Here is a 24,021-nt window from a genome sequence, read left to right as displayed (position 1 = left end):
AAACGGATGGTGACGGTTGCGAATCGTTGCCGACAGCACAGGGATGCTGGACTCGATGGCTCCCAGTAGGTCCGTGTCTGCAGGCAGCCCGCTGACACCGTGCAGGAAGCCGATGCTCTTGCCACGCTCGGCCAGTAGTCGGGCAGTCACAGGCATCACGTGCAGCTCGGTGAGCTTTCAGCAACCCCTCTAGGCATCATTCCTGGGTGGTGGTGTCGGCGGCCACGATGTTGCGCCTGTGGTTGACGCGAACCGTTGATACACCGTCCCGTGAAGAGAGGGCCGCGGCAAGTGCGAGGCGCAGTGTTCCTCGGAAGGCTCCACCAGGCGCCGAGGGACGGAAGAGCACCGTGCCGACGACCTCAGGGTCCACCGGGAGCGCAGCATTCTCCAGGGCCCGTGCACGCCGCCTGTCCCCCTTCGACGAATGGAGTCCTTGTGCCTCGTATGCCCTATCTTGTATAGGCATGAATAGGCTTACAGTATTGAATAAATAAATAATAAGCAATTAAATCGGTGATGTTGTTTAGTTATGAAGAAGAGTGCAAGCCCTAACACATTCTTTTCTGATTTGTCAGCGCTTCTGAATTATATACTAATCGCTGGCTCCCACTTTTTTTCTTTAACAGTTGTTCATTATTTTCCGCTAATGTTGTCTTTGCGTAACGCGACAACCACCTTTCTCTTCGACCATCCCGCATTGTGGGTATATGCCATGTTTTGAAAGCTTATCATCGTCAGCGCGTTTACCATCTGTTCTATACCTTGAGCCATTATCGGCGCCATGACCGGTGAGTTGTTATTCTTTTGTCGTTTCTTCCGTCGTCACTAGAAGTAAGCAGGCGTCAATGATAGAATAATTATAGGCACTCGTAAGCACGGTATAGTGCCGGCACTCTCTGTATTATGATACCTATTCAACGGATCTGTCTCTGTCCACTTGTCTGTCTGCATCAGACAGACAAGTGGAGCGTTCTCGGAAACAGTCATGAGAGGCGGGGTATTTTGGTGTGACGATTCGGACATCAGCGCATGACATTGTTCTCCAGGACTTTAGAAGTCGTTTTGAGAGCGTGCAGATCCTGCAGACAGTGCAATCTAAAACTCAGGTAGTCCGAGCACGGCAATGGTATGGCACCACAGTCCCTAAGGTCTCCGTTATAAACCAAGCTTCTTGGCCTTCAAAAGCTAAGATCTTGGGCACGCCTTGCTGCGGCGAACGTCGGCGTCGTACTTCGTAACCGAGCGAGCGAGTGAGCACAGCGAAAGATGAGAGCGAACGCAGAGCGCAGCGTGAGGTGAAAGACATCGATGGTCATGAGAGCTCGAGGAGGAAAGTACACGAGCCTCTTGCCGCGCAAGAACTATGTGGCGACGATGGCTAGGAGATGGCGGCAGAGTAGCGCGCGTCGTCTGTTGACCAAAGTGCTGTACGAGCGGAGGTCTGGCTGCGGCGGCTGCAGTGAATCGCGCCTATAGGTCACACACATGTTGGCTCTCGCGATTTCCCACTTAGCGAAACAGTCCCGTCGCACTTCGCTCCGTTTGGAACGTGCCGCACGCGACAGATGGTCCCCACTGTTACGTTTCGCCTACAACGCGCGGTAATGCCGGCGCGGATGCAACGGACGCCGGGGCTTCGTTCAAAGCGGCGGACATTTTGGCCCGCGCGACGCCGCCGCAACGCTTCCCCGCCAAGCGTGTCCAGGCGTGTTTCAGTGCCACGTGTCTTCGTGTGTGCGTGTGTGTGTGTGTGCCCTCGCTTGTCAAAGCGCGGCAGCCGGGGAGCGGAGTTCCCCAAATGAGGAGCCAGGAGGTCTCTCGGCTCGACCGTGCGCGCCGTCGTGTGGGCGGGTTGGCGATGCGTCACTACACTCGGTTCACCATGTCTCTCGGCTCAACATGTCTCTCGGCTCGACCGTGCGCGCCGTCGCGTGGGCTCTTCCCGTGACTTTCCCTTTTGGACCGCGACGCCGAGAGTATAAGAGCAGCTGCCCCCGGACGCCAGGAGAGAGGCTCCGATTTGTACTGTTGAGTTACGTGCTCTCCCGTCTCTCCACTTCGGTCGACCTGACCGGCCGCTCTTTTGCTATGTTAGAATAAACAAGTTGTTCTGTTACCAGTCTTCTCTTGCTTTGCCGGGACCTTCGGATGCTTCCAGTGCCCCAGGCCGCCAGGCCAACGCTACCCTTGGGGCTTGCGACCCATTGGCAATAACGGGCGTCAGCACCGAGACCCCAACAACTCGTGCCAGCGGTGCGATTCTAACATCTGGTTGCCAGCGGTGAGATCGCGACAACGGAGGCCAGCAGCGAAGAGATGCGGTTGACTGTATGCTGAGCAGCACAACGACCATCCGGGAGCAGTGCAACGAGCCCTGTGTGACGACTGGTTGCCTGCAGCGGAACGACTGCGCTGAATTCTTGGCTGCGAGGTTTGGTGAGTGCGGGACTTTCTTCTTCTGAGTTTTGCCAGGCTTTTGTTAGTGTTAGAAACAGAGCTGGTAATTGGGGTTGTCGTTGCTGCCGGGTTAGTTTGCGGCAAGACAATAGTAGGCAGTAGAGAAAGCAGCATTCAGAGCAGCCATGGATTTGAAGTCGTTGCGCAAACCGAAATTGCTGGAGCTTGCGAGAGAGTTGGGTCTGGATGTCTCAGACAAACTCAGAAAACCAGAACTGCTAAGGGCTATTCTTGAGTTAGAAGCTGAGGATGACGAGCTGTCGGAATGCCTTGAGACCATTGAGGAGAGGGAGGAGCAAAAAGAGAAACAGGAGCGCGAACTTAAAGAACAGAAAGAGAAAGATGAGCGCGAACGTAAAGAACAGAAAGAGAAAGATGAGCGCGAACTTAAAGAACAAAAAGAGAAAGAAAAAGAAGAGCGCGACCGTCAACACGCTTTGGAAATGAAGCGTCTCGAGTTAGAGATGGAACGCGCTCGTAATGGAAGTCAGGCACACGGTGCAGGAGAACGAGTATTGTTCAAAATGACTGACCTGATGCGGCCGTTTAAGCTTGGAGAGGACATTGGTTTGTTCCTGGTTAACTTTGAGCGAACGTGCGAGAAGCAGGGGTTCTCTCGGGAAACGTGGCCACAGCGCTTGCTCACTTTGCTACCCGGCGAGGCGGCCGACGTAGTCGCTCGCTTGGAGAGAGAGGAGGCAGAGGATTTCGACAAAGTGAAATCGAGTCTGCTAAAAAAGTACCGGCTGTCAGCGGAGGCGTTCCGTCGGAAGTTTCGGGAAAATGAGAAAGGCAGAAGTGAGTCATATACAGAGTTTGCGTACAGGCTTATGTCAAACATGCAGGAGTGGCTCAAAGAAGAGAAAGCGTTCGGTGACCACGAGAAAGTTCTGCAGTGTTTCGGGCTAGAACAGTTTTATAGTCGGTTACCTGAGAACGTGCGGTACTGGGTCTTGGAGAGGCCAGACGTTAGTACGGTGGCTAGAGCCGCTGAGTTAGCCGAGGAGTTTGTGACGCGTCGGGCTCGTGGAGCTAAGGACGGTCAAAAGGGTGAATTTGGCTCCAAGTTTGAGAGGCCAAAGTTCACGCCCATGAGAGCAAAGGGGGACACACGTAGTTCGGATGCGAGTGAAAGCAGTCCGACCGAACGTAAGGAGACGGCGGCAACCGAAGCCGAACGCAGAAAGCGGTTCGAGACGAGGCAAGCGCGCGTTTGTTATACGTGCCAGAAGCCGGGTCACTTTTCGGCGCAGTGTCCAGAAACAAAAACACAAGTCGTGTTTTTGTCTATATGCAGCACTGACGAGAACATGAAGCTTCTCGAGCCTTACATGCGAAACCTCCTCGTGAACGGGAAAGAGTGCCGAGTGCTTCGCGATTCCGCAGCTACAATGGATGTAGTTCACCCCTCTTACGTAGAACCCGATATGTTCACGGGCGAGTGCGCATGGATCAAGCAAGCAGTGGAAGCTCATAGCGTGTGTCTGCCGGTAGCAAAAGTGCTTATTGAAGGACCTTTCGGAGCACTTGAGACGGAGGCCGCAGTGTCATCTATGCTGCCCCCCCAGTACCCGTACCTATTTTCGAACAGGTCCGATCACCTCCTGCGCGAGAAGGGGCTCTTGTTTGGTGAGGCTAGCGTTCAGGCCTTAACCAGATCGAAGGTTCGGGAGCTCGCTGCAAAGGCGGTAATTGCGGGGCCCACGTTGTTGACCGATGAGAAAGGGTCAGAGGCGCAGCAAGCTGGTATTCAGAGCACGCCCGAACTGAATAAAATTGAGCCTGTAGCGTTAAAGGCACCAGATACTGGAGAGGAAAATCCCGACACGGGAAAGTTAGAAGAGCTGTCTCCAGATTTGCTCATCGCGCCTACGTCAGACGGACTTAACAGGTTGCTAAAAGTCAGCCGGTCGGCTTTGATAGCCGAGCAAAAGAAGGATGGCAGCCTAGAAAACATACGCTGCATTATCAAGGAAGGTATCGCCAAGAAAAATGCTCGCTTTGTGGAAAGAGGTGGGGTCCTGTACCGGAAGTATCTAGACCGCAGGGGAGTGGAGTTCGATCAGCTGATCGTGCCTCAATGCTATCGTCAGGATCTGTTGCGCTTGTCGCATGGGGGTTCGTGGTCCGGGCACCTAGGAGTTAAGAAAACTAAGGACCGTCTCTTGCAGGAGTACTATTGGCCAGGGTGTTTTCGGGACGCAGACCACTTTGTGAAGACATGCGACACCTGTCAGCGGGTGGGCAAGCCAGGGGACAAATCGAGGGCGCCGTTGAAGTTGGTACCTATCATTACGGAGCCTTTTAGACGGCTCGTTATTGATACAGTGGGACCTCTGCCGGTAACAGCCACGGGGTACCGACACATTTTGACTGTGATCTGCCCAGCGACAAAGTTCCCTGAAGCAGTGCCGCTTAAAGAACTCAGCTCAGTTGAGATAGTCAATGCACTACTGTCCATATTTGCGCGAGTTGGTTTTCCTGCAGAAATCCAGTCAGATCAGGGTACAGTGTTTACTAGCGCTTTGACGACAGCCTTTCTCGAAAGGTGCGGGGTAAGGCTGTTACACAGCTCAGTGCACCACCCCCAGTCGAATTCCGTGGAGAAGCTCCACTCCGTCATGAAGCGCGTGTTGAGAGCATTGTGTTTTGAACATCAAACTGACTGGGAGCTGTGTCTGCCTGGAGTGATGTTTGCATCAAGGACCGCGCCGCATGCGGCTACGGGGTTTTCGCCAGCTGAGCTGGTGTACGGTCGCTCGCTGCGATCTCCGCTTCGCATGCTTCGAGAGTCATGGGAAGGCAGGGGCGACGACCCAGTCGTGGTAGAGTACGTGCTTAAGCTCCTCGAACGCTTAAGAAGGACACAGGAGTTGTCAGGTGAAGCAATGGCAGAGGCCCAGCAGAGGGCCAAGGTTTATTATGATCGGACAGCCAGGGCCCGTCGTTTTGAGGTGGGCGATGAGGTCATGATATTGCGCACATCGCTAAAGAACAAACTCGACGTGCAGTGGGAGGGCCCAGCACGGATTGTTCAAAAACTGTCGGACGTTAACTACGTGGTGAGTCTGCCAGGAAAGCGGAAAGCACAGCAAGTTTACCACTGTAATCTGCTCAAACCCTATAAGCAACGGGAAGCAGTGGTGTGCATGATGGTAAACGTGCCCGAAGAGCTTCCGGTCGAGCTTCCGGGACTAGGCTCAGTGACAAACAGGAAAGACACCGATCAAGTCATTAGTGACTTAATAAGTAAAGCATCGCTGTCGCCTGAGCAGAAAACCGAACTACACCAGCTCTTACAAGAGTTTCAAGGTCTGTTCTCTGAGAGGCCTGGTAGGACTTCTGTCCTTACTCATGACATAGAACTTACCTCCCCAGAGCCAGTACGATCCAAGGCGTACCGGGTGTCACCCCGCCAGAGCGATATTATGGAGGCTGAGGTAAAGAAAATGCTACAGCTCGGTGTTATTGAAGCGGGTGAGAGTGATTATACCTCCCCTTTGATTTTAGTTGAGGTACCGGGCAAGGAACCTCGTCCTTGCGTCGACTACCGCAGGCTTAATTCCATCACTAAGGATCAAATTTATCCGATCCCTAACATCGAGGAGCGCCTTGAGAGAGTGAGTAGCGCTCAGTTTATTTCCACCCTAGATCTTGTCAGGGGTTATTGGCAGGTTCCACTTACAGAAGAGGCTAGTGGGTATGCGGCGTTCATTTCACCAATAGGGACATTCCGTCCTAAAGTTTTGAGTTTTGGTTTGAAGAACGCGCCATACTGCTTTTCAAGCCTCATGGATAAAGTGTTGCGGGGACAGCAAGAATTCGCTTTACCGTATCTAGACGACGTAGCGATATTCTCCGCATCCTGGCCTGAGCATATGGCGCACTTGCGGGCAGTGCTAACCCGCCTGCGCGATGCGGGCTTGACAGTCAAGGCTCCCAAGTGCCAGTTAGCACAGGCCGAGGTTGTCTACCTCGGACACGTGATTGGTCGGGGTCGACGCCGCCCCTCTGAAATAAAGGTGGCCGCTGTGCGAGACTTCCCGCAACCGCGCACGAAGACCGATATTCGGTCGTTCTTAGGTGTCGCCGGCTACTATCAGAGGTACAGTCGCGGTCAAAAATACGCGGCCCACGGCTCCAGTCGGCGGAGCGGCCGCGAGCCGCACCGCGGCGCTCGCGTCGGCGCTGCGAGAGTTTGCGCTCTGACGACAGGTATCTCCCTCGCTCTCGGGCGGATACGTAACGGACGATACGTAACGGGCGGATACGTAACGGATACGGACGATACGTAGGGAGATACCTGTCGTCAGAGCGCAAACTCTCGCAGCGCCGACGCGAGCGCCGCGGTGCGGCTCGCGGCCGCTCCGCCGACTGGAGCCGTGGGCCGCGTATTTTTGACCGCGACTGTACATCCCCAGGTACTCTGATATCGCGGCTCCCTTGACGGATGCTCTAAGAAAGACAGAGCCGCAAACAGTCGTCTGGGATGAGACGAAGGAAAGAGCTTTTAGCGCCCTAAAGAGCGCCCTAACAAGCCAGCCTGTGCTACGATCGCCCGACTACACAAAAGGGTTCGTTGTTCAGTGTGATGCTAGTGAGCGAGGCATGGGCGTTGTACTGTGCCAACGGGAAAATGGAGAAGTAGAACACCCCGTCCTGTATGCTAGTCGTAAGCTGACCAGTCGTGAGCAGGCGTATAGCGCCACCGAGAAAGAGTGTGCGTGTATCGTGTGGGCCGTTCAGAAATTGTCATGTTACCTAGCCGGCTCGAGGTTTATCATTGAAACGGATCACTGCCCTCTCCAATGGCTGCAGACCATCTCTCCCAAAAATGGCCGCCTCCTGCGCTGGAGCCTCGCTTTGCAACAATATTCCTTTGAGGTGCGTTACAAAAAGGGGAGTCTCAACGGTAACGCCGATGGCTTAAGTCGAAGCCCCTAACGTGGGAATCAGCCTCAAAATTGCTTGTTACTGATGTTTTTCTTCCTGAGGCAGGATTTTTTTTAACTTATTGCTTTTGTGTAGTGTTTCAAAGTGATGATGTGCTTTCTAGTGCAATTTTCCGATTTGTGGACGCGTTCTGAGTGCTGCTAAACTACTGTAAGGAACTAGGCAGCAGTATAAAAGGGGAAAGAGCCTGGCAGGGCTTAGTGAGGGTTGTGCCGTGCTTGCTGACTGAGCGGTTGACTTTCGGCGTAGTTCTAACGCTTGCCGGAAACGAGAACAAAAATGTCAACTCTCCCGAAGTCACTTTGCAGTGTCCTGTGTGCACCTGAACGTGAGAACGAGGCCTTCTCTGTGCGCTGCGCTCAAGAAACGCCAAAGGACGCCCGACTTCGGTTATGAGCATCATCGAGCGACATCCCTCCGGACAGCGGATGCAGTCCCCTGACCATCGGGATCTCCTTCCCCCGGCGGGGCGGTCTGTTACGTTTCGCCTACAACGCGCGGTAATGCCGGCGCGGATGCAACGGACGCCGGGGCTTCGTTCAAAGCGGCGGACATTTTGGCCCGCGCGACGCCGCCGCAACGCTTCCCCGCCAAGCGTGTCCAGGCGTGTTTCAGTGCCACGTGTCTTCGTGTGTGCGTGTGTGTGTGTGTGCCCTCGCTTGTCAAAGCGCGGCAGCCGGGGAGCGGAGTTCCCCAAATTAGGAGCCAGGAGGTCTCTCGGCTCGACCGTGCGCGCCGTCGTGTGGGCGGGTTGGCGATGCGTCACTACACTCGGTTCACCATGTCTCTCGGCTCAACATGTCTCTCGGCTCGACCGTGCGCGCCGTCGCGTGGGCTCTTCCCGTGACCTTCCCTTTTGGACCGCGACGCCGAGAGTATAAGAGCAGCTGCCCCCGGACGCCAGGAGAGAGGCTCCGATTTGTACTGTTGAGTTACGTGCTCTCCCGTCTCTCCACTTCGGTCGACCTGACCGGCCGCTCTTTTGCTATGTTAGAATAAACAAGTTGTTCTGTTACCAGTCTTCTCTTGCTTTGCCGGGACCTTCGGATGCTTCCAGTGCCCCAGGCCGCCAGGCCAACGTTACCCTTGGGGCTTGCGACCCATTGGCAATAACGGGCGTCAGCACCGAGACCCCAACAACTCGTGCCAGCGGTGCGATTCTAACACCACCAACCAACATATCGTTAAATGAAAACACGTATAGGGCTCCGCTGGAATTTCGTATTAGGGAGTATCATAATTGTCGGTCAGTTTTTTTCTGTGGGTTTAGAGGTGGTGTCTGGCTGAGTTGACGTAGCGATGGGTTGGGGGCAGAAAGAGAAGGCATGATGTACAGCTGCGACGTTAACGTGGATGATCTGGAAAAGGAAGCGCTTGTGTGGTGGGCCTGATTTGCACGTCATAACATGTGTTCAACTAGTTCAATGCAACCACCTTGTGGATCAAGGGTTGCAATTGATCAGGGCAAGAAATCAAGGTGCGAAAATAAATGAGCGTGTAAATAAATAGGCAATTAAATGAATAAAAAAATTAACTGTGCCATTTTACTATATTTGCCCATGTAAAGCACGCACATCTAATTTCCGAGATTTTACTCGAGTTTTTACACGAGGCAGGCGCATAGCTACAGAATGAAGCCTCGAACGGTGGTCAGACCGCTATGTAAAATTACGCATCCACTAGCGGCGGAGTATCAGCAAATTTACAGTCGCGGATAAGTGTTACGTCACCGATGGCGGCACGGGCAGCGGCGGAGGCACCGCCGTAGAACAACGGGTGTCGCACTGCAGGTCGTCCGCCAATTACGTGGAAGGAAAGCCAACAGTCGAAGAACCCCCCGTACAATTCCCCTTTAATCATTGTGACACAAGTACAAACACGCACGGCGCCAGGTGACGCCAACGGTACTTGCGTAACTGCAGCCCTGGAGCATCCTTTTCGGTAGATATCGCATCATCTGCCCCTTGAAAAGAACACAACATGCATAAGCGTAAGCGGTAACTGCAGACAAGACTCACAGCAGTAATGTACACACTAGAAGAAAGTACGCACCACACAGAAGGTGCACACCGCCAAAAAAGACCCAAAAAACTGAGGTCATGTAACGTGGTGTCAAAACAAATTCCAAGCCTTCCAGCGACTGTTTGCCCTTTGATTCAAGTCGTCTGTACAAGCCGCAGGTGCATCACGCACTCGTAAGTTGGAGCCCCTACGCCCACTGGTTCTTCGACTTCTTCCTGATGCTCGAAGTAGTTAAGAGGTAGTAGTAACGCCCTGTTCACGTTGCAATTTGGACACTGTGGACCGATATCCATCGGCAGAAGCATGGGTATGATTTCATAGGCCCGTCGTCGCAGAAGGCTTCGTCGCACGCGACCGCATGGCGTCTGTAGAAGTCTGCCGCAGTAGAAGTCCACCGGAGCGACATCTCGCTCGGTTTATCTGTAGCCTGGCAAGTCCGGCCGCAAAGTGAACTGTGTAAGCTCTTGTCCCTCCCCCCCCCCCCCCCCCCCCCCCCGAGAGAACATGGTTGGGGTATTGGAGGAGTACGCATTAAAGAAGTATTCTTCGTAGAAGGAGGCGTCGAAGCAGTAGGCTTTATGGACGTAAGCATCGGGAACAAGGGCTAGGAGGAGTAAGCATTGGAGTAGGCCTCATAGATACAAGACTGAAGAGAAGGCATCGGAAGAGACGGTGTTGGAGGAGTAGACGTAGTCGAGTGGACTGCCGGCTGTAGGCGTCTCTCGAGCGTCGGTGCCTTGCTTTTAGACTGTGGTCTTTCTGATGACATTCCAGTGGAATTGCTCACTGATTCTATGCGCACCTATTTTCCACGTCTGAAACAAAGTGCATCTCGAGCTACACAGGATGAGGAATTTGCGAGGTGATACGTGGACCCGCAGCGGTAGCATGTTTTCTATGGTCGAGCCATGTGGGCGCCTTGTGGGCTTCTACCAGGTTCCAGCCGGGGATACCGCTCGTGCCGTTGACCACAGTCTTATTCTACTCGGCAGTGGTATCCGATCAAATTCGCCTTTCTGGTTGTGGATTGTCCCAAGTTCTAACAACTGTGCTTCTTCTTAATCGCTGATGATTCATTCAATTTAGTTACGAAGTGTTGCTCGAACATCTGCAGCTTTTCCTCGTACACGTCCGTTGACTCCCCGCTTGGGTCCGGGCCTCTTGGTGCTAGAAATATGTATGCAGGTCGTCAACCTCCAAGGCGGCCAGAAGAACACTCTTTTTGAAACCAGGAATGGTGACTCAGGCCAGTTACACACAGGCTAGAAAAACGCGATGCCACTTCGCCCACGGTATGGGCGACGGACCCGGTGTTTGCAAAAAAATTGGCAGCGGCTTAGCTCGGCTATGCCAGGATATACGTAGTGAAAGCTAAGGCATAGCATAGTTAGCCTTGGTTAATCTTGATTGCAAGTCCAGGTTAGTCTGGTTGTCTAGCTATGTTGCGGCGTTTAGCCAGTCGTTCGGCGCGCTGTTCGTCTGTTTCCTGGGCGATTCGCTTCCTCTTCATCTCGTTCCGATTACGATTCCAGGGGTGCTATGCAGGATGCGCCGAGTTTGGCGAAACTCGGGATCTTCACGAGCTCTGGCGACACCCCAAGATGAAAGCACAAATGGTACCGAGACACAGTTTATCTTTCGAGAAGTCTCCAGTTTCATTGGTTTATCTAGATTCACTCTGGGTGGCTATCATTCCTTGGGCGTTGCCTTCTGGGCGGTCGACAAACTGGGGCTCACGTGATCATACCGTCGGTGCATGGTCGCGCCTTCTTTCACTTGTTTGTCGTTCCACCGAGTGCATTACACGCACAAGCGAGTTATAAAACAAATGCATTTATTACAATATTATTAGTTAGTTTAACGTGGTCTAAAAGCATTTTAAAGCTTACAAGATGTACACTGAATGTGTATTCGACTAATTTGTAATTTAGTACGCTTCGCATTATACCACGAGGGAACGCTGTGGTGGCGTCATCACATACATTCATCGGGCGAGCATGGCGGCTAAACACCGAAGAGGCCCAGTGTAAACAAACTCGTACAACGAGCTTGCAGTGCGCGACGTAGTGATCAGGCTCGACGATGACCACTATTTCTTGGATAGTTCTGTTCCTCCGTGAGCAACCTTTCCGTGCACCCCGAAAGACTGCGAATAGCTTAGGCGATTTTACAGATCGCAACGCGTACTTACTGTTCACGGCACAATCCTGAACAAACAACTTATCCGGTGCTGCTTCTGTGAGTGCGCTGAGTTCCTCCACTCTGCGTGACTGCGAGCGTCACGAATATTGCATAGTGTGTGCAAAAGGAAGACAGCCGATATAGTTACGATGCGACAAGGAGGTGGTGCCGACGATGGATCTCGCAACCAACACAGTGACGGAGGCATCGACAAACTGCAGATAAGTATATTTCTACTGTTTCATATTTAGCATAATAATAGTGCACGGATTAAGTCGCTTTCGTAGTAACGAACTGAATGTCCTGCAGTCTAAAAAAGGCATTGAGAGCCAATGAGTGTTCGTGCTTTTACATGTACGTGGGCCCGCGAAAATATGGAAAAGATAAAGGTAACCTTCACTAACTTAGTGATATAACAGAAGTTAATCAGTGACATTCAGCCCGCAGAATCTATGGAAGAGTATCTTTATCCAGGTGAAATATCAATAGCAGGTACTGATATAAAGCAGGAAACTAATACAAAAATTTGATGGATTGAACAGCACATGGGAGGCATTACCGAATCGTGATCGCCACGTTACCGATATCCTTGAAAAATGTTTAGAATCGTTGCATTCTACCGGTTATGCAATATGGGACATAAACCTGGAGGTTAACAAAGAAACTTGAGAAGTCGAGGACTGTGCAGAAAGCGAAGTAACAAAAATTGTTGGAGATAGCATTAAGGCAGGAAGACAGTGGCGTAGTAAACCGTAGCAACTGATATGCTAGTTGAGATTAAGAAAAAAAAATGGAATCGGTGGGCAGGCCATGCACATCTTCAATTACTTGTTGCCAATTTATAACAGGTGATTACATAAGCGTGACAGAATGGATGTCAAGGAGAGAGAACTGCAGCCGAGGATTGTAGAAAATTGCGTAATGGGACAAAAATATGATGTTTGTAGGCATAGGATGCAATCAGCTCGCATAAGACGGCATTGTAGGGAGCACCATTGATTTTGCAGTGAAGAAAAATAGGTTTGTGGTGCTGACAGTAGAGACTCGTAAAGGTTCGAGGACACGTGAGCTGTTGGCACACTAATAAACATTACAATTGGCTCTGAAAAATACAACCCGTTATGAAAAATAAAGCAATGTTGTCCCGACAAATTGTTTTATTATGCATACACTAAAGGCTTCCACAGTCAAGGGCAGTTAGTACCAATAGTGCAATGAGCATTTTTATTTGTAAATAATGGTTTGTATGCGGTTGATTCATTCCAACAATCCACTTTTTTTGCAGCAACACATTCCGCTGCTGGAGGCACTCAACCGCCTGGTGGCAGTAGGCGAGCGCCAGGCACATGCTCTTGAGAGTGTGGCAAGGTCCAGAGGGCTGCTCTGCAACAGTAGGATCAGTGCACTCACTGCTTTCCAGTCGAGCCCCCAGAACACACCTTATAAAGGAGCTTTCAGTTTATTATTTTGTTTATTATTCAAGAGCATGAATAAAATTATAGCAGTAAACATTGTGCTGTGCATATTGGGACACTTGTAACATGCACTTGATGTCTCTTCAAAATGGGCAAACACATAAGACAACCTGGACCGTATAAATGAAAAAGACACTAATGCAGCATATACGTCATTGTGCTGTTTGTTCTATGTGCAAAAATACAGTGGGTGTTGATTAGCCACAAGATGAACGGTGTGTGTATTTCACAATGAAAAGACAGGAAACGGCATGACCTTAATAATGCTACCACCTATAGACTGTGCACATGAATGCAACACTCCCCGATTTAAACGTGCCATTACATGCATGTTCGATGCCACATATTCTTTAACAATGTCATATATTTGCATGTACTAATTTTCACACAGCTTAAGCGCATGCATAGCTCACTTGTGATGTATTCATTTCATAGGCCAAATAATTGTACACTTTGTCCTTTTGTGTTGTATGAAAAGCGGCATCCTCTAGTCGGATACAACTTCACAAGACAGGAGAGGCCCCGCCCAGATGACCAAAGCGCAGCAGCCGATTGCCTCCACGTCTAAAGAAATAGTCTCTCTCCACGAGCGGGTATTAGTGCGTCCAGCGGCACGACGTCAGTGTAGAGTGTGTGCCCATTGGTGCAGGCTTGTGTTCACCTGCCGTTGAAGTGCAGATTCTGCGGCCTCCTAAAGTTGTACCCGACTATAGAATCACGTAATGCCTTGCACTGGTTGCATAGACTTTAGCAACTTGATAGCACACAATGATCAGGAACAGAAATCTATAAAGGCACCCAAGCAAAGCTGGCTGGCCACACATCCATTATGAGGGGCTGTAAACAGTTCTCGCCAAATATTCCCATGACATCCTTGAAAAAGAGGTGGTGTTTGGCACTTTACAATCAAAAACAGATTACAGTGAATGTTGTGTACCACGTTAAAACAAACTGAGCTTGGTTATCTGCACAGTATGTAATCAAAGCTTGTGCTTCACATAGGAAACAAAGTGCTCTGTCCAGTACAACTATCGAGTTTGCTGTGGCACCTATTATGTCATTAGTGTCAACATACAAATTTTCAAAGGCCATTCATTTCACCATTATTTCTGTATGATGGTTCTTTCGATCAGTGCTTGTATTACATGAGCAGGTGGATTTGAAAGCAAAGCTTTGTTTGCAAACCTTCAGACTTCCATAATTGTGCGGCAAGGCACTGGCATGGTGTCGAATAGCTCACTTCCTCGGTCCTGCACCAAAGAGGCCCAATGCTCTATTGGAAGTTGGATCGCACAACAATTCGACGGCACACAAAGAAGAGTAACACACACAGCAGTGCGTTCTGCTGTGTGTATTTCTCTTCCTCAGTCCTGCACAAAAGAGGCCCAATGCTCTACTTGAAGTTGGACCGCGCAACAATTCGACGGCACACAAAGAAGAGTAACACACACAGCAGAGCATTCTGCTGTGTGTATTTCTCTTCTTTGTGTCCTGTCGAATTGTGGTGCAATTCAGCTTCAAGCTTCTATACCGATACAACGAGTCTTCAACCTCACCAATGATCTAGTTATTAAGCCACAATGGCGCACATCTTTGAAATGTCCCAACACGAATTAGCTCTCCAACAAATCACTGCAAGCATAAAATTTTGCTGCACAGGTGTATGCACGTGCATATTCTGTACCACTAAACTCGCAGGAATCAAAGGGGCAAGCATTAACCAGCCTTACTGCTGCCGTTACCATCATAATCATGACACCAATAGAGAGACAGTGCTGTGTTTCAGTAAAGGGAGTGCCGGAGGGAAAGGCGTGACAGCGAGGCTTGAGGCTTACAATAAAAATAGCATTTACAAGACATGTTCAATGCCAAAATATGCTGCATATCGCTCATCCTACTTTGGCACTGCAGCAAGCTTTTACACGTTTGAGCATGTCACAGTTTGTGTAATCATTGCTCTAAAGCTGTACAAAAGGTCTATTCGCTCTGCAATCTTTATTTTTATCATGGCGGGTTAAAGACCCACTTTTCATTGGCATCTGCACCACATTTCTCCCGATCTGTAATTTTGCCTTGGTGGTTCACGACATGTTCACGCACACCGAGTTCTGCAGAGCATTGGATCTGCAATGTTCTACTGCTGAAGAATTAGAGCCCTATTATGAGACGAAAATATACGATTTGTCCATACAGAATAATGCTGCCCCCCCCCCCCCCCCCCCAAAAGAAATACACTGAACCACTGGCACATGCACCAACAGTGAAAACAGCAAACACTCTGAAGTATTTTCTTCATGCAAGCCAGCACACTAAGATTCTCAATGCATTTTCATTTTGCCATAAATGCATAGGCACAACCGGCTTGGTGCGACATCCGCATCTCGCACTGCAACAAATTGTGTAATGCCTTGCTGTTTCATAGTGTGGCCGATAAATGACGCATGACCAAAATTCAGCATTATGCATACTAAGTAAGTTGTACTAAGTACTAAGTAATCTCATAAAAAAGAACAAGTTCTTTATGAGATTAGCATTCACAGGGTACTTCACACAATTTGTGATATCCATTTATCTATTTATACTTCATTAACCTCTTTCCCCCCAAAAGTGAGCCATTTGGAAGGCACCCTGAAAGACAAGTAGAACTATCGGTAAAAAGTCAGCAACCAGTGAAAAAGTCAGTATCATAGGCTGCCGCATGTGTGACGTCGGAAACACAAAATTTAAGTCGGCTACAGAGAAGTGACAAATTTGGCAATATGGTGCGTCTAGACATTGCTTCAATGCTAATCACAGTAACGCTGACACTGAAGGCACCTTAATTCCTACGTACGTTGCGTCGACACACCCGACTACGTTCGTAATGTTTCCGCGAAGTAAGAAGCGCTTTTTATAAATGCCCGCTCAGCCGCAGTCTTCGGGAAAGCCAGCCACCGCTTCCGCACTGCCGCATCAATAAGCGCATCAGACATCTCTGACACTGCGGCTCACAGTAGTTTGATGACATTCAATGTAACGCTCGGCGCCGACGCTTCCCTGAAAACTCCCAGTCCCGTAGAAACGGAGGGCGCAGAGGACTTGCTCTTCAACGGTGAGCGAATGAAGCCCGCCACGCTGTCTCCACAAACGAGAGTCTTCGCCTAGCTCGTCACACAGCCAGCGCACTGATGTCTTCGACAGGCCAAAATGACGCTGAAACTCCACGGCGGTCATGTACGCGAACGGGTCCAGACGGTCATACTGACGCTTGCTGCCGCTGGCTGCAATAACACAGGCTGCCGCCGCCATGTTCCCGAGTTGAACTCGGAGGGGGTTTCGCGATGTACGAGTTTAGTACGAGTTCGCCTGTCAATCAAAGCCAGAGGTCACGCCCCGCGCGAGGCATGTAACTGGTGTGCGCGCACCCACCACGGTTGGGCCACGCCCAACTTATCTTTCGGCAACAGCGACGCGGTGCCGAGCCGAGAAGCATCAACAATATTCACCACCGACATAAAACGCACAACACACTGTCATCGGTGATGTATACTGCGCACTACTATCAAAAACAAAGCGTTGACTGTCGCTGGCTTCTCGGGCTGAGATGGCTACACAGAACGGTTTCATTGCCTGCATTGTGGCGACGTAGCGCACAGTAAATAATTATCGGCACGTCACTGTAGCTGCTTGCAAGGCGTCGATGCGCCGAGGGTGACGACGATGCTGAGGAGTGCGTATCGCAGCAGTCGTTTGAGATGGCTGCTCTGTCATCGGTGATGTATCGGAGCCACAGCGTCGTAAACACGATCGGCGTCCGAGAATCGCTCGCTTTTCTAGACCCAGTGCAATGGCATTTCTTCATCACAAGCACTGCGCACTCGACAGGTCCAACACATTCCTCCGCTCGAAGACTCATTTCATAACTGCACACAAGAGCCCTCACCTGCCAAAATGCGATTGCTGCGGTGTCGTTACGATATCCATCTGTGATCGCTGCTGGCTCCAGCAGAGGTAATCCGCAAACACCTTGGAGTGCACAAAACACTCAAATACTGCGTACATGCGCTCAGAGGCACTTTCACTGGGCAAGCGATGATAAGCGATGAATTGTGTCGCTGGGAAGCACGCAATTCTTCGCAATGCATCGCAGAGGCTTCGCGCACAAAGATAAACAGTACACTTTCCCTGAACTGCGTCTCTACGGAGCCGACGGACTGCCATTTTGCACCGACAGCCGTTCCTCCCGTATCAGTGACTAGTGCATAGTGTTTAGTTGCTAAAGCGGAACCCTTAAAGCGCCTGCGATGAACAGTCGTACCGCGGCGCTGCGTTTCTATTCCCCTAATAGAGAAAGAGTGACTGACCTTATTGAATGACTGACTTTATTGAGAATAGCACTGTAGCGCCCCTAGGCGACTTCTCACCGCATGAACTGCCTCGTGCGTGCGACCCGCTTCAATGTATCCGCTTCTAAGCTTTCGCCTCACTGTTGCCACTCGCGGCAAGAAGTGCAAAATTTAATAATTTGCTCGATCTCCGTTTGTCATCCGAAATTTCTAGCATTCAAAACGAAAAACAGACACTTAAAGAAATAAAAATGTTCGTTATTTTATTTGTTGTATTTTAACGTATTCGTTTGAGCGAAAGCGTAGGTGCAAGGATGCGCGGCATGTACCCTGTTCGCATTCGATCGAGGATATAAAGATAGTTGCCGAAAGAGGAGGCACGCCCTTGACGCGCCCGGGAAAGGCGTGGCAAGCGGCTCACGGCAAGTCTGCAGACAGACAGCGGGACAGTCACGGTATTCCTAAGTTGCGATAATCCGTTGATAACAATACGCGGCGCTGGCGCGTTTCGTTGTGCAGCCGTCTGCGCTTGAAACGTGGAAACAGCGTGCCGCGCAGAGTGCGCTCATGTTGTCATACGCGGCTTTTTGTCTACATATTTTTTTGCCTGCAGCCTTTGCGCGTTTCACGCTATCTCCGTTCACTGACTGCCGTCAAGCAAACTCGGGTAAAACTCGGGTGAACGAGAAACTCGGCGCATCCTGCATAGCACCCCAGGCCTCCTCCTGCTTACCAGAATTGTCGCCGTCCAAACTGGTGCCTCAACTGTGGTTGCGGCGCACGCGAGCTCTCTTTTTCAATCCTCCGACATGTTATCACGCATGCGACGCAGCTGGCGAAACGAGCGGAGGCGAGCGCAACGACGAGGAACGCGGTTAACGTCATACCTAACGGCGGCGGCGGAGAGGCGCGGCGCTGCGCAGCGGCGGAGCAACTGTGGCTCGGTGCTACTAGTGGCGCATGCGCAGTAGTGGCTATGGAGCGAGAGAGAGAGAAATATCCGTGGCGAGGCGGGCGTTGTGACGTCATGTGCCTCCTCGGAGCACCGCCAGGACGAAATGGCGAGTTCGCGGCCAGTAAAGCTTTCGCTTTAAGATGGAGGTGGCGGAATTTCACAAAGCATGGTTGTAGGTCGAACACCATCGTCGTCTGAGTAGGAATGCTCTGGCCCGCAGTTAATATTGCAATGTCCTAGGCCTCCGTAGTTAGAGCGGTCTTTACCTTGGCAGCGTCTAAGTTCACGTCAGCATTGATGAAATGCGCTGTAGCTTTCAGCGTCCATGGTCCGAAGCAGTAGTCGAAGAAACAAAGCCGGGTGTTAGCGGTAGCACCGCAGCAGTGGGGCAATTCCGCGGTGCACCGACGTGGTGGACGCATCGCAGCAGCAGCTTTCGGAGTAGGGTTAGCTCCCAAATAGCGTCTGAGCCATTCTAAGTCGGAATGATTGGCCGCAGGAAGTAAAGATGCGTTGTCGTAGTAGCGCCTGAAGTCCATAGTTTAATTCGTCGCAGTCGTATATAGCAGGGGGTTCTCCATGGAGAGCACGGACAGCAACTTGGACGCGTCGTAGCAGCACTAGTAGACATACAACAGGAATGCGTCTCACGTGCAGCAAACAGCCTGGCGTCCGTCGCAGAAGCATAATCCGAAGCACCAGTATCGTAGCAGTGCTAAGGCTCGGAAGGAGGGCCCGCATAAGTAGAAGTCCTTGATACCACGTCGCCAATTGTTTTGTCGTCGACGGCGGCCCTGGTGATGGCGCCCCCATAGAGGAAGGGAGATCGCGCCGCAGGCTTTCGGCCGACGACACCGAAGGAATGACAAGTGAACAGTCGAAGAACCGAAGTCTAAGTGTACAATACCCTTTTATTCACGGTGACACAATTATAAATAGGCATGAAGCCAGGTGAAGCTATGGCACTTGGTCACTGCCGCTCTGGGCCGTCCCAGTCGCTGACGGCATGGACATCACAGATAGATTTTGTGGACGCGTACAACGCCACGAAATCAATGGTCGTACGTTGCGCAATCAGTGACTCTTCCAAACCGTGTTTATAATCTGTGGGGCCAAACCTAATGCAAGCTAGCACCTTATTTTTGTTTGTTACGCACCGTGTAACTGAGTGGCATGTTTAAGGACGTGTAGAAAGGCTTTGAAACACTGGATAACTGTATATACCTTTGACGTTTTAGCCGTAGTAACCGGGTCTCATGGACAACGGCAAATAACGTTCGTACCAATGTTTAAAGTGCGCGTAGCTTTATATGAACGTCTAAGTTCCATTTGTGCGCCGCTAATGGTGGTCTGGCATGACGCACGCTTTGCTTTCGTGTTGTTGGTGCCAGACGGGGGAACAGCAGATCAAGTAGAAGGAGATGGCGTTTTATCTAACATTATGATACGACTAACGCTCACATCTTCGATATTGATTGCCAGAAAACGAGCTCGCAAGCGCTGCTTTAGATCTGACCCATTGCAAGCCTTTGGCATGGGGACTCGCTTAACCATACTGCTTCTTTTCTTACGCTTTCGTGAAAAGTTGTAAAAATGCAAAACAAATGTTGGAAACTGTCGAAAAAGTTCACCGACGATTACAACACTCCGTAAAGCGAATTTTGAGCGCTGCTGTTTAGGTGTTTTCAATTCACGATATACTGTGGCAAATAATTTGATTGTGAACGTCAGGGTCCTCTCGGCTCTGACCCTCTAATTGGGCAACTCATTTAGCAGTAACGGCACACGAACCATTTCAACCCGTTTCGACGCTAGTTGTTCAGAAAGAAATTGTGAACACTGGAATGCGTGGCTCCTGAGCGGCTCATTCTCTAGCGACAGCGGAGCAGGCGAAATAGCGCATGCGAGTCCCAGTCCATCGCTTTCTTTTCATATACGGTATCGGTCATCGAGGAAGGAAAAAGTTAGGAGGGAGCATCGCGCAACGCGATTGAAGCCAAACCTGGTGGCCAAACATGTGATCGCACGTCAAAGTGCGCGATTAGTTTTAGTGTTCGCGCTCTGCAGACAGAACCACGGCAGGGCAGCTAAACAAGGGGGCACCGAATAAAAACTGCTGGCGTAGCTACTAGGAAGCAAACGTCTTAGGAAATATCGATTTCTGCTCCGTGATCCCGACGCAAGAGCTCACGTGTTGCGCCACCACTGAGCAAATGTATGCGCTTCACGGAGCGTTCGCTTGCCGAGGCTGGATGCGTGACGTAATGCTCTCTCTTTTGCTCCTCCATAGTATTGTGGACGCGCTGACCGCGTGACTGGTTACCGCCGTTTCGCACGGCTCGCGCGGCACTGCGCTTTCCTCTTCACCTTACCGCCATACTCTCCTCCGCTATCCTCCTCGCACTCTCATCGTTCTCGTCATCTTTCATCTGTCGCTGTTCTGCGCGTTCCCTCTTTCATCTTTGTCTGTGCTCATTTGCTCGGCTACTCCGAGGGACACCGATCACGCAGAAACTGAACGCAGGAACAGGTACCTAAGAGCTGCGCTCTAAAACGGTGATTCAAATTGTAGGAAATGAGCCTGAAAAATACGCGGTAAGTTTATAATGTCAACAAAGTGGTTAGAGTAACAACGTAATGGTTAGTTTATTAAAACAATAAAATGTCATCTACAAATCTAAAGATCGTCACAATGGGTGCTTTTGGAAGGCTGGTCAGGAGCCACGGAGGGATAAACAATACATTGGACAGACGCAAAACATCGCAAACCAACAACGGAAGTAGGCAGCACATCAAATAAGGAATAAAAAAAAGAAATCCTTCATAGTAATTATAAGCGCTTTGTACCAAGAATTATCATGCAATTTCCTCGTCTGATGGTGTATCTTCACGCCGTTTGATACTCTTATGCCGCAGGCTCTCCTAGCAGAGCACTGATGCATTACATTCGTACTAAAATAAAAGCAGACAGTAAACGGAGATTATTAGAAGCTACACCAGTACATGTGTTTGACGACAAGGGCGGGCTTACCCGCACGGAAGAGGTTTTCTTGAATAAGGTTATGGCCAACGCTGCATACACACCACACATACTTGAGAAATAGCACCAACCTAGACAAGCTATGATTGCGAAGACTTACACCCGATGTACACATTGCCAGGAGTCATGCAGAGCAGACTTGCAACACCTCATTTGGAGCTGTGCAGCATTTTCACAAGGGAGATCCAACATTCAGCATCTACTACACGGAGACATTAGAACACTAGGAATTGCAATACAAACTAACCCGGAAACACAGAAAGCCATTGCGACATATGGCAGACAAAGTGGCCTGTTTCGAGTAGTGTAGAAGGGGTCGATCAGCCCATGTGAGAGCGGCGGTCCTGAACACGCACCTGAGCCTGCATAAAGCGGAAGATCCCAGACTGAGATGAAGTGTTTCAGCCAACAGTCTGAGTACCCACATTCCCTTCCCTCCTAATCCCCATCAGCGGCCTAGAGCCGTCCCCTTCCTTAAAATAAAGGCTTTATTCATTCATTATCCGCCGCCATTAAAAGCTACCGTTGGCCGTACTCAACTTGAGAGCCGCTGCGTCCGTATTCAGTGGTCCAATACCATCCGCCTTGCCATTTACTTTATTAACTCGGAGTGCTTGGACCGGACCGAGCCACTTGCCTCGCTAATAGCAATGATAGACATGTTCGACAACACTTACTATACTGCCCTACGCCTCGCCGCCTTCGATGCAACGCCACATCCGCCATTGTTGCGTCTGCTTAAACTTTCTATTGCCCTTTTCTATTGCACCGACGCAGCGGGGGCAGCATCTTTCATTCATTCATTCATTCTTTATTTACAACATATTTTAGAAAATACGGAAGCATTACTGGACCCATAGCCATTGGCTAGTCCCGGGTCCATGGTGAACTTAAGATATAAAACGCAGCACGCGAGCACACAAAAGCTGCGGACATAATACATAATAGTAATATTAACATAGATAATTCAGACACGAAGGTGAATATAACTTAGTGTTCTTTTATCCTTAACGTGCGCGAGCAACAAAAGAGACATAATACTTAACAATGACATTGACATGCACTACTTGAGCAATTGACATGTACAACTTAGACAGGAATGTAAATATAAAGAAGTGGTCCTTTTACCGACAGTATTTTTCAAAAAAAGTATTTTCTCAGAGCAGACCTAAAGTTACGGGCTTCTTTTATATGGATTGGCAGAGAATTCCAAATAAGTACACCGTTAAATTCAACGAGCCTTTTCCCGTACAGATTATGACATGGGGGCAAATTATAGCACAGATTACTTGCAGCTCTTGTATTTCGTAATGGGATTTTAAACAAGGTAATTGAAAGTGGAATATTGTTTTCGATAATACTATGAATTACCTCAGCAATTTTCAATTTTTTTGTATAGCTCATTGCATGTGTTGCCCACTACACAAGTACGTACTGGATTGTGTACACCTAGAAGAGTTGATAATTCCTAATGCGCGTTTTTGCAGGCGGAATACAGGCTCAAGGTAAGTTATAAAAGTGTTTCTCCATGAGTCAATACAATAGGATATGTGACTCTGAATGAAGGAGAAGTACAGAATACGTAGGACAGGATATCCGAAACATTCACGAGCCTTAAGAAGAATATGACATCCGTAAGCAAGCTTGGAACAAAGGTGTTTAATGTGAGTTTTCCAGTGCATGCCAGAATCTAAGAAAATGCCTAAATATGTGTAGGAGACAACTTGTTGTAGTTTTATGCCTCGTAATGATATGTCCAGTATTTCAGTATTGAGCTTTTTCTTCCTGGAATGAAAAACTGTATTCTTAGTCTTACTAAGATTACGGGTCAGTTCATTGGACGTGAACCACTTAAAAACATTATCTAACTCTGCATTTATATTATTCTGTATATCGAGCTGACTGTCTCCAGTAAATAGAACAGCGGTGTCGTCAGCATACATCAAAGCCTGTGAATGCCTAAGCGTTGCAGGGAAATCATTTATGTAAAGTGAGAAAAGCATCGGCCTAAGAACGGAACCCTGTGGCACACCAGTTAGTACAGTCTGTAAAGTAGACATAATTTTTAAGTATTACTTGCTGCTTGCGGTTACTGAGGTAGCTTCGAAGCAGGTTCCGAATTTTGCCCCAAAACCCTAGATTGTTAATCTTGTTCAGTAATATTTGATGGTCAACTGTATCGAAGGCCTTTTTTATGTCGAGATAGACAACGACCGCAATTTTATTCTGCTGGAGAGCCGTATTAAGTAGGTGCGTCAGGGTGAAAACAGTGAAAGAAGTAGATTTCTGAGGTCTGAAACCATGTTGGTGGGGCTCAGTATATTGTATTTGGATATGAATTTGTTTATATGCACAGAGAGTATCTTTTCAAACACTGTGTTGATAACGCTATTAATTGAAATCGGCCGATAACTTGAAGGATTAGGGCGATCTCCGTCCTTATAAATCGGAATTACTTTTGCTATTTTTAATTATGAAGGATACTTTTCGGAATCAAGGGAATGATTAAATAGGTGAAGAAGGGGACCCGCTAATATGTCAATGTTGTCCTTAATTAGCTTAATAGGTATTTGGTCAAGCCCAGCTGCCTTATTTCGTAGCCCATTAACA

This window comes from Dermacentor andersoni, chromosome 4, assembly GCF_023375885.2.
Source record: "Dermacentor andersoni chromosome 4, qqDerAnde1_hic_scaffold, whole genome shotgun sequence".
Classification (NCBI taxonomy): domain Eukaryota; kingdom Metazoa; phylum Arthropoda; class Arachnida; order Ixodida; family Ixodidae; genus Dermacentor; species Dermacentor andersoni.
The sequence above is the reverse complement of the archived record's forward strand: the minus strand, read 5'-3'. Positions refer to the sequence as shown.